The sequence below is a fragment of the Tachypleus tridentatus genome, chromosome 7 (assembly GCF_004210375.1).
Source record: "Tachypleus tridentatus isolate NWPU-2018 chromosome 7, ASM421037v1, whole genome shotgun sequence".
Lineage (NCBI taxonomy): Eukaryota > Metazoa > Arthropoda > Merostomata > Xiphosura > Limulidae > Tachypleus > Tachypleus tridentatus.
In genome coordinates this window covers 171,863,708-171,876,111 of record NC_134831.1, presented here as the reverse complement: position 1 = coordinate 171,876,111, position 12,404 = coordinate 171,863,708, and positions in this window count along the sequence as shown.

Sequence of the window (12,404 nt, the reverse complement as noted above, 5' to 3'; positions counted from 1 at the left end):
TTCATTATTTAAGTCAATCTAAAAGTTCTAGACACTTGCAAAACCTTTAATTCAAATAGACATCAGAGATTTCAAATTTTGTTCAATTTTTCACTCGAACTATTAATGTAGCGCCATCTGTTGAATCTGTATTGTCCTAATATATATTGAATTGTATTAAGTTTAATAACATTAAAATATATACGAAACCTTTCGCTGTGATTCTTTTAGTTATGAATATTTATTTGCGAAATGGATTAACATTAATGTTTCTTGTAAGTAAATATTTACAACTCCGTACTTTTACTAATATTAAATAATTAATTATTAAAAATTAACTACAAAATAGGATTCTGTGGGAGAAGCACTGTTCTATTACATTTTTATCCCATTTTAGTGGTTTATAATTTTGAAAGTCTGTGGGATATTTATATAACTAATTAAGTTGTTTTATTCATATCGAATTTATCAGAAGATGTTCCTCTTTTAACTTTTTTCATCATTTCCAGAAAACATTTGTTATCGAAATATGTTTGTAGTAATAAATTATCTGAATATTATAAAATTTTCTACAAAAACAAACAAACTGCCCATCATTGGCTGAATGGTAAGTATCAGATCTTTTAACATTAGTGGTATGGGTAGTGCATAGGTAGCTCATCGCGTAACTTTGTGCTTAACTACAAATAAACAAAGTTATAATACTAAATACAGGGTTTGATACCAGTGATAAGCAGCGCACAGATAACCCTTTTTTTTTGCTTAAAAACAAACAATAGCGGTAGGTTTATGCACTTACAATGTTGTTTGTTTTTTTAATTTCGCGCAAAGCTACACGAGGGCTATATGCGCTAGTCGTCCCTAATTAAACAGTGTAAGACAAGAGTGAAGGCAAATTTTGGGTTACTCTTTTATCAATGAATAGTGGTATTGACCGTCACATTATAACGTCCCCACGGCAGAAAGGAAGAGCATGTTTGGTGCGATGGGGAATTTGAACCCGCGACCCTCAGATTACGAGTCGAACGCCTTAATCCACCTAGCCATGCCGGGCTTTATTTATATATTGTATTTTGTTTAATGGATACTTACTTTCATTTTTTTTTTTGTTGCTGAACAAAGTATTGTCCATCTAGCGGTAACAGGGTGCAGTAATATAATATTTTCAGATTTAACAAAATAATTAAAGCTGTTTGTTTTTCTACTTTTCAGCGACATTTTTATGTACCTTAAACCAGACTTGACTTATTTATTTGTTTAGAATTTATTTATTTCTTACTTGCTTTTCCTTTGATTGATATAAATATTTATGTTTAATAAATTATAAACGGTCAACAAATGTAAAATTTAGTTTTAAAGACGTGGATTAAGATTCGACAAATTCAGGTGGTGTCGTGAACTCGCTCGGAAAATATCAAGAAACGACAACATGAATTTGTGTAGATGTGAAAAATTCTGGAATACGAAACAAGAAGCAATATAGTTCTCTTTAGAAGATTCACGTGGTCACTGAAGCCATAACTTGACAAAAACTTTACAAACACTTAATGAAGACGAAACACTGTTCTTAGTCGCGGTTAGTAGCTGCAAATCTTTTACCTCAGCATTTAAAGATATACAATGAGTTTTTAGAGTCCACTATTTGTTTTCAGTGTATTTTTCAGAGTTCACTAGCTGTTTTCTGTACAATTATTGTTCAAAGTCTACTAATTATTGGGTATATATAATTACTGTTCAGAGACTATCAATTATTTTGTACAAAATTATTATTCAAAGTCTACTAATTATTGGGTATATATAATTATTGCTCAGAACTATCATTTATTTTATATATATTGTTCAAAGTTTAATACCTATTTTATATATAATGATTGTTAAAAGTCTACTAATTAGTTCGTATATATAATTACTGTTCAGACACTACCAATTATTTTCTACAAAATTATTGTTCAAAGTCTACTAATTATTTTGTATATATATGATCATTGTTCAATTCTGATATCTTTAAAAATGTTCATACTGTTTTATAATTTGATTTCCGCAATTATAGGACCACATCCATAGTACCTGCATACTACTTAAAAATTGTGAACGTCTATAAAGTTGCTTACTGCGAGTAGAGGGCAGCAAAGTCGTTTATGAAAATCAGTGAAATGAAACAAGACTCAATGAGTGACGTCATCTGCTCCTTGATTCGCTGCTCTCTCTGGAAACACATAACGAGATCACAAATAAATTACGAGGTAGCCGACTGAATAATAACAATGAATAAGTTGATTGTGACAGAACAACCACGTGCTATTGATATTGAGAAAAAAACTTTACTTTCAGACCTTCAACTTGTCGTGTGTTATATAAACAACTTCGTTTCCATCACCTGGACTTCCAAACAATTGATAACAATTGAAGCGTTGGTGATAACGTCGTCGTATAATTAAATAAACTGCTGTGATTGGTGGATGCGATTTAAACTAAAACACAATGAAACTGGTTTTAACATTCAGTTATGAAATAGCGTATCATAATATACTTGTTACGTCAGACAACATGAAATATTTAGTTATTGTTCCTTTTAAATATTAACTAACAATTGCGTGTTCTTGTGGATTGTTTCTTTTCTATATAGCACTTCAAGTACTTTTACAGAGAGCCAAGTGTATTTTATAACGACAAATTACTAACTATTTGGCAAGGTGGAGCTGCCATGTGTGGAACATAAACATTTATGCAGCGAGATAACTAAATGATGTAAGGGTAAAATACGCAGAAATAAGTTTTCAGTGTTTAACTCGAAAGCGGAAAAACCCACGACCACAGAAACGTCAACAAAAAACTAAAGGCTGTGGCAAAAAAAAAACACACAACAACAACTAAAATCCATAGCTAAAAAGCTGTACGTGTCTTCTAGTATCATTAACAAACAAGTTAAGTTGAAGACGGACCTACCCATCCTTCACTTGTTACACTGAAAATTGTGACGTCAGGTGGCACCAACAGCGTATAGTCGTGACCATCAAAGAAGTATACCTCAGAAGCCTGTTACAGTGAAAACAATGGGTTGAATTTACCTCTTTTGTGGACCTAACCAACATCTTTAATGGACTGTACTTACCTTTTCTGTAGGTTGAACTAACCTCGTCTGTGGGATGAACCAGTCTTTTCAATGGCATGAAATAATTTCTTCTGTGAGTTGAACCAGCCTCTCTAAGGGGCTGAGTCAATCCTTTCTTTGGGTTAAACCAACCTCTCTAATGGGCTGAGTCAATCCTTTCTTTGGGTTAAACCAACCTTTAAATATCAGACATTCACTATTAAGAAAACGATTTTCTATTACGATCTTCGATGTAACAATCTTCAACACGTTTTCTTAAAATCTCTGATTTAGTTTGATTTTCAATATCTTTTGTTCTTTCTTTCTTTCTCCCTAATTCCTTTCCTTTTAATTGTATTTCTGTTTTCACTCATTTACATCAAACATTTTGACTGTCGTTTTACACTAACAAGATGATCATCTTCATTTCTTACACCATTACACGTATTCTAATTACTTTCTCTCCATTAACAACGTTTTCAACTACTCTTTTTCCTCTATAGCAATTTCCAAATTCCAACTTCTACCGTTGAAAATGTTTTAACCAACCCATTTTAACCTTCATTGTTGTCACTATTAACGTTGTTAACCTTCATTTTACAACTGTGAATATTTTAATTCACTTTTACCACCATAAACATTTTAACCATTATTTGCACTGCGGTAAACATTTTAACCCCCACTTTCCTCCACCAACTCGTATCTAATTGTACAATCTTCCATTTCGTTTTTATTTTAATCATTCTATTTAAACTACACAAATCTCTTTGTTCTCTGTTTACCACGTAGAATCAAAGCTGAGCCCCCGGGGATCTAAATCTTGTGACATTTCCCATTCATTCAAAACCCTCTTTTCTCTCCTTATTCTATAAGCTCTTTAACCTCCCTATCTTGTTCCGTGTTTTAAGAAATTTACTTTCCTTAAAAATCAAATGAATTGTTCTTGTGTTCTTCCTCAACCAGATTAACCCTAAAATATACTCTATCTCTAGATATTTTCCCAACTCGGTTATTCCAACTTACCGTATTTTTCGTAAAGGTTAGACCACATTTAATTTAATGTGCCAACAGGTACACTTAAGCCTTTTTCAAGGTCAACCGTTATTTTAAAGTCCCATGACGCTGTCTGACCGACGATCTATTTCTGCGCTTCCGAGCGCCAACTGACGGGCGAGACGCGTTCCTTATCTCAAGGTTGCTCTGATAATTCGACCTATTTTTTTATTTTCAACAAAAAGAAAGGATGATAAGCAAGTTAGAGAAAGATACGTTTTATTTTGTTTTTCTAACTGTTTTTTACCATCTTCAACCCCTTGTGTAAGCATACGTCCACGTCATTCTGTCCGTATCGTGGAAAAAAAGCTTTAAAATTATATTTTGAATATTTTTAAAATGGTTTGTTACATCATTCTAAGTGGTATAAACATGGTTTGTATATCATTCCTATGCGGTATAAAATGGTTTGTTATATCATTCCTATGCGGTATAAAATGGTTTGTTATATCATTCCTATGTGGTATAAACATGGTTTGTATATCATTCTAAGTGGTATAAACATGGTTTGTATATCATTCCTATGCGGTATAAAATGGTTTGTTATATCATTCCTATGTGGTATAAACATGGCTTGTTATATTCAGTTATAATGGTATAAACATAGCTTGTTATAACCAGTTCTAAGTGGTATAAACATGGCTTGTTATAACCAGTTCTAAGTGTTATAAACATGGCTTGTTATATCCTAAGAGGTTCGAGGTCGACTCCGTAACTCGATGAACGATTACCAATACGTTTACAACTTAGACATTTGAAAGTTTTATCTGTTTGTAGTTTTTGTATCAATTATTTTTAATATGCCCAGAGTTGCTGATTTAAAATTAGTTCCAGAGTAAACAACTGTGTACAAAATACATAAAAAGGTTGAAGTGGAGAACAGATAGAAGTGATTTTAAAGGTAAAGTTTGTGCATCAGAAACCTCTAGGATAAAAAACAGACTTGATGCAGTTTGCGTTAAAATCGAGAGGATAGGGTGTGGCCCTACTTTAGCGAGCCCTAACTGTGAATTTAAGTTAAGATCGTATTTTGAACGATTTGGTTAGACGAGAGTAGGCTAGAAGTTGATGTTGCATGCTGTTGATGGGAACTGCTCCCTAGCTGCCTTCCCTAACCGAGGGACGAGAGCCCTCTGTTCAACTAGCTTTGTGAGCTAAAAGTATTTAAATTATGCAAATCATTTCACTCTTCATAGCTTATTTTATTCATATTTTATCAGCGAAAGAAAACTCTCAAATAAAAATAGTTTACATAAGCGCAACAAGTTAACTAACTTAAATCACATTCTTAAAGCGTATTAATTCTGTTAACTTTCGTTGTCGTGGTCGTGAGATTCATGATTACAAACAGTTATTTTTTTTTCATTTCTTTTTTTAGGCTTAGATATCTCGGTCGCTAGATGGCTTAGTGATTTGATGATTTTGATGTCCCACTGAGATATGAGGCTTTATCTATTCGTCGCCTGTTTTTAGAGATTAAGTGAACAAAAAGAAGAATTTCATCTGGGCGGAGTAATCGAATAGCAGTAGTTCGTGTTTGTTCGCACAAGGACAACGAGTGCGCGAGATTTTACGATTCAGTGATGGACCACGCCCTAAGATAATATGATACATCAAAACATGGTCAAATAACTTTTGTAATTTTAACCATTTAGTGAAGTAGAAAATATTGGAATTTTAGATTCGGGAGGTTTAAATGGTTTCACTTTTACTGTAAAAGGTTGTAGGGGTGGGGATTATTTTTTTTTCCTTTTTATTGTTCAGGTTGTTCGTCACATTCCCTGATTTTGAACTACTGTTGAAAGGGAAAAAATCAAGAACGCCATACCCGCGACCCTCGGATTACGAGTCGCACGCCTTACGCGTTAGGCCATGCCGGGCCGCCAAAGAAAAAGAAACGCGACTTGGAGTTAACCCAGTAAAACGTGATGTCCCTAAACAAGTACAGAGTTCTTCTCGCTCGCTTTCTATATTTCCACATATATATGATGAAGGATGTGTAATTCAGTGGATCGACAGATAGGAGCATAAATAGATAGACAGATAAGGTCCGAAATTTCAACCAATAGAAGGCATGTCTTATTGTTTCTTGCCATTCCACAGCACGGGCTTCTAAACACTCTTCACATTTTATAAAGAAGTTTAGTATTTTATTTGGCCTCGGTGATTCCAATAACACGTTTCTAGTAAATTTTTGTTTGCTGTGAAAAAAACGACCTTCTTAAGAAAGCAGACAGTTTGAAAGAATTTAGACCAGGAAAATGGGCGTATGTCAGACCGCTCGATAGATCCAATATGTACATATTCTGTTAAACATCTCATTATTCGGTTTATATCTCTTCCGGTTGGCGTGGCAACATGCCAGAAGAAACAATGCCCACGAAGTCTTCTTATGAACAACCTTGGATTCCATTTCATACAGCCAGCCTCATATAAGCCACTAGAAAAATCTGAAACCAGTTCTAGGTGTACCGTTAGAAGAACAGCTATCAGAACACTGCGTATCTGTCTAAATGAACCGTCGCATGCTAATGGATTCTGACAGAACAATAAAAAGAAAAATATTAATGTTTTAAGTCAGCTAACTCGAACACTAAATGAACAATTCGTAACATGAGATGAACAACAATAAGACAGATATTTCTAACACCAAATGGACAATAACAAGGTAAAATTAATAATACTAAATGAACAGTTCGTAACATGAGATGAACAACAATGAATCGAAAGTTTTCTATGATCCTTTGAACAATATTAATTAAACTTCTTGTTTTAGAGTAGGTTTTTTTAAATTTCAACATGCTGATTAAAACTACATAATAAAGTCAGGATTCTGTTAAATAAAGAAATTGAGTGAACGAAATTAGTTTTTCTCTCAGTTTCTTTAGTTATTTTTCTCTTAATGTAACACATATTTTTATTTGTTGCTGTTGTGCTAAACACATGGTTTCTGCCCAGTTATTTTGTTTTCAGAAAGATAATAAAGTGAATAATTACACCGCTTGAAGTCGCTGTCTCGTCACGAGACTTTTGACACCATTCCAAGTCAAATGACGCAGCTCCTGTTAACATTGTTCATCGCTTTAACAAAGAATAAATTGAATTTTGTTAGGCATACTTCTGCTACAAGAAAAAAAAAAAAAAAAGGTATAGCATGCATCTCATGGGATCGAATCCCTAAAAAGATTCTGGTATGCCTCTCATGGGATCGAATCCTTAAAAAAGGTTCTCGCATGCCTCTCATGGGATCGAATCCCTTCACCTAGAATGTTGGCTTTTTCAGCCTGTGAGAACGTCATAATGTAACAGTAAGTTCCACACTTCACTGGTAAAAGAATAACACAAAAGTTGGCGGTGAGCGTTGTTGACTAACGGCTTTCTCCCTGGTTTATTACTGCTCAATCAGGGACCGCTATCGCAGATAGCTCTTTTGTGATTGTGTACGAAACTCGAGAAATGAAAAAACAGAAAGCAGCAAAAATACATATCATATTTGTATTTTCTAAGATTTATATGTCCTCCAGTGGCACAGTACTGAGTTTAGAGGCTTATAACGTTAAAAGCCGTGTGGCGAAATCCGTAACGGGCACTACACAGATAGCCCATTACGTAGCTTTGATCTTAATAACAGACAAATATACCTATCCATAACAACGGTGAACTTCTAAGAAAATCATTAACAAATTAATTAAAAAAGTTAAAGTTCAACTCTCTCACTAAGGTTTGTTAATACAGAAGATAATGTTGTTGTTTTTTATTTTGAACTTCGCGCAAAGCTACACGAGAGCTATCTGTGCTAGCCGTCCCTAATTTAACAAGAGGGAAGGTAGGTAGTCATCACCACCCACTTCCAACTCTTGGGCTACTCTTTTACCAACGAACCGTCACATATAACGCCCCCACGGCTGAAAGAGCGAGCATGTTTGGTGTGACGGGGATTCGAACCCATAACCCTTGGATTACAAGTCGAGTGGCTTAACCACATGGCCATGCCGGGCCCAGAAGATAAAGTAAATATTGTAGGTAATAGCTAGGGTACCCAGGAGACGAAACAACACATGGTAAACTATATACGTAGAGGCGTTAGAAAGTATACTTAGTTAACTATTTATTACCGCTCACCCCCAGTATATCTGAGGATTTACAACGCTAGAATCCGGGTTTCGATACCCATGGTGGGCAGAGCACAGATCGCCCACTGTGTAGCTTTATGCTTAACTTCAAACAAATATTCATTACCAGGTTGAAATTTAATTTAATTTAACATAATGTGAATGGAAGTTGAACATTTATTTATTTATTATCTTCTTTTATATTTAGTGTAAAACGTAGGACTTCGAATTTCTAGTTTGTTCTCACGAACTGTCAACAGTTGTTGACTTATTAATGAAATGTTTGTACTTTAAAAAATATTTCAACGATTAGGTATTTGAAGTTATCAAATAATTAAAACAATGTGGTGTACAATTGACGTCGTAGGTTGTTACTTTATAATTATAATATAATTAATCAATCATCGGTCATGATGGTGGGTCTATGAATGCTACCTTCTATTTGTTTGTTTGCTTTAGAACAAAATGACTTTTGGTTACCTGCTAGACATCTCGCGCTGTAACACACCATTTACTATTTATACCAAACATTATGTGCATAAGTTTTGAAATATTGAAAATCCCCACCCCCAAAAAAATTAAAGTTGGTATTTTAATTTAATAAAGACTCATACAGGTGTTGTTGTCTCGGATCTCTTACAATGTGATTAATATGTCCAGTGAAGTTCGTCTATTGTTCCCTTTGCTAACAGGTTTAGTAAAAGTCGCTTTTTAAAAATTTTCTTGTCTTTTACTGCTCTTATTATATATCTGTGGTTATCGTTTCTGGACAAGTTTACAGTGAAAATATCAACCAACCGACGTTAAAATAGGTCAAGTTCGACAACTAGTTTCGACAATTTGTTTGCTCACCAACAAAGGTATGCTGGAAAAGTTTGTTTATTAACTACCAGATGCTGGAACACTTCGGTGTACTTTATAATGTCTATTGGCCTTAATGGGTGGTACTCATTGAGGTAAAACAAATTATTATTCTGGTTAGTATAGTAACAGAACACCTGGCATGCATTCGCTACTTTCCTATAGAACGTCGTAATACACGCATTAAGCCAACGTCTGGACGCGTTCGTCGCAGAATTTAACGATAAATTCCATTAATTCGGTATCAGATACTTCATGAGAGAGAAATAGACGTACATTACATCAGAAACCAATTCGGTAGCCAATGCGAACATTAAACCTGCCCACCGCCTCGCCTTGCTCTAATATTCCTCATGAAACGTTTCTCTTAGCTTACTTCACGTCGATACGTCCTTGAGAAACGGGAAGTTTCGAATTTTTCCAGTTCTTTCATCCTTCCAAATCCAATCACTTTACGTGATCGCGTGGTGAAACGATGTCCTTCACAAAACTGGTGTCAGTTAGAGATTATAATCACACGCTAAGAGATTACACCCTTCATTTACACATCTATTAAAATATTATCACTTTTTCAGAAAATGAGTCTTTTAAATGAACATTTGAAATTAACCTTCTTTGAATAAACTACGATTAAAACGAACACATATCTTAACTGATGACACAAAGACGAAACATGTTTTTACCTCCAATCACGTGGACGTTTATGTCTGTTGTTTTTTTAATCACAAAGTTTATTTTCATTTGTTATTGGTTCACATTTTAATATGTGTTTTGTTCAGGAAAAGGACGGAATTATTTGTCAGCTGATTGAGGTGTAATATATGCTTTTTTTTTAAAAAAAAGGACAGAATTATTAGAGAGTTGTTTGAGTTTTGATATACGTTTTTGATCAGGATAAGGATGGTACTATTCTTCAGTTGTTTGAGTTTTGATATACGTTTTTGTTCAGGACAAGGATGGTACTATTCTTCAGTTGGTTGAGTTTTGATATACGTTTTTGATCAGAATAAGGACGGTTTTATTTGTCAGTTAGTTGAGTCTTACTGTATATATTTGTTCAGGACATGAATGGTACTATTGGTCAGTTGATTGAGTTTTAAAATATATTTTTTTCAGGACAAGGATGAGCATTTGGTTAACGCTGGACAACAAAAACACTTTTGTCTACTTCAAAAATAGCTCAAATGTATCTGAGTAACTTGAAGGTCTTGACTTTAAAAATCATTTTGAAAATCATTGGTCACTTTCAGTTTTTTAGTTATGATAAATTTCTTCAAAATATTTTTATGTATAGTAAAAATAGCAACTTTTTATTTAATAACTTTATATACTACAAATTACATTTATTATTACATAACCTGCATTCTTTGGTAAGTTTCTTTCACGTTCACAGTGTGAGCAATAGGAATTTATGGTTTAGTGTTCCCATTGTAGACAAGTACAGTTTTCAGAATAATTTTAGATGAGTTGATAAAAGTATCCATTCTTGGTAGTGATGTTCAGTACCTGATACTTCCATTAGTGTACCAACATTAGTACAGAAACACAAATTAGATGGCGTCCTGTAGTGACACTTTTTTAGATCATTAATCAAATAAACCCTCATGAAGATGAATGTGTCTGAGGAGAACAATAGGCATATAATGTTTTATGAGTTTAAAAACGGCAGTAGTGCAGCAGATACAAGAAACATTCAAGTGTTTATGTTGAGGAGTCTCTGAATGAAAGAAAGTGTCGAAGGTGCTTTCAGAAGTTTAGATCAGGTGACTACAGCTTAAGCGATGTGTCACGTTCAGGTTGTTCTGTTGAGTTTAATGATGACTTGCTGCTGGCTGCACTTGATGACGATTGTGCTGTAGTAGTTGAAGAACTAGCACAAAAGCTTAATTCAACCCATTCAACAGTTTACCGTCATCTGCAACAGCTTGGAAAGGTGTCAAAACTTGAAAAATGAGTCACCCATGATTTGACAGAAGCCAACCTTAGAGAAAGAGCGGACATTTGAAAGTAACTCACCTTTTTTGGACAGGTTAGTGACTGGAGATGAAAAATAGATATCTTATAAAAATGTTAAGTGCTGCAGAAATAGCTCAGTGCAGTTAAAGTGACTAAAGCACAGCCCAAAATGGACCTCCACCCTAGGAAACTCATGTAAAGCGTTTGGTGTGATCTACTTTGCGTTTCTGCCACTCAAGGTAATGATGACATCAGACTTCTGTTGTCAACAGTTAGAGCGCTTGAATGTTGCACTGAATGAAAAGAATCCTGATTTAATCAATCATAAAGGTGTTGTGTTACACCAGGATAATACACGGCTCCATACAACAAGGATCACATCTGTATAGATTGAAGAGCTAGACTGGGAAAAACTTCCACATCCTCCTTATTCTCCAGACCTTGCCCCATATGATTATTATCTACTCCAAAGTTTGCAAAACTACCTTGATGTAAAAGAGCTTGGAACACATGAAGATGTCTAAACTACCCTCTCTACATTCTTTTTCTCCAAACACCAAGAATTGTAAAGAAGTGACATTCAGAAACTTAGGAATCGTTGGCAGGACGTAATTAATAATAATGGAACATACATTATTGATTAAATAACATTAAAAGCATTTGAAATCCCCTCTCTTTTTCTGAACCTAAAATTACTTAAGGGATGACCTGATATATATAATAATTTGTATTTCGAGTAAATATATGTGTGTATGATGAAACTGACGCTAGCTTCCTTAGCGGTGACGTACAGATACTATTAATGTAACAGAAATTATATAAATTTACGATCACCTGAGGTGTAGTCTCGTAACCTACTCTGTGAACAAATGCCCTGCCAGAAGGTTTGTTAGGAGAAATAGTCACTAAACAGTTATTGAAGGGTGGTGTTGGAATACTGCTTTTTTCTGTCGATTCTATTATTACTGAATTATAAATATTTATGTTAAATTGTTTCTTAACATTTGTATGAAGTTCTAGTCAGACACGTGTTTGTCAGCTGTGTTTTGTTAAATGCTCAATTTAATTTATTTTTAAGTGATATTATTGTCAAAACTACCCTCTCTACATTCTTTTCCTCCAAACACACATTCATAGAAGCGACATTCAGAAGCTCGCGAATCGTTGGCAGGAAGTACTTAGTAATAATGAAACACATTATTCATTAAATAACATTAAAAGCGTTTAAAATCATTTCTCTTTTTCTGAACTTAAAATCTGACATTACTAAAAGGATGACCTGATATTAAGTTCCTCTGCTGTAAACAAAGCTCATGTTGCTTGGATAGAGACAAGTCACGAACCAGACATTT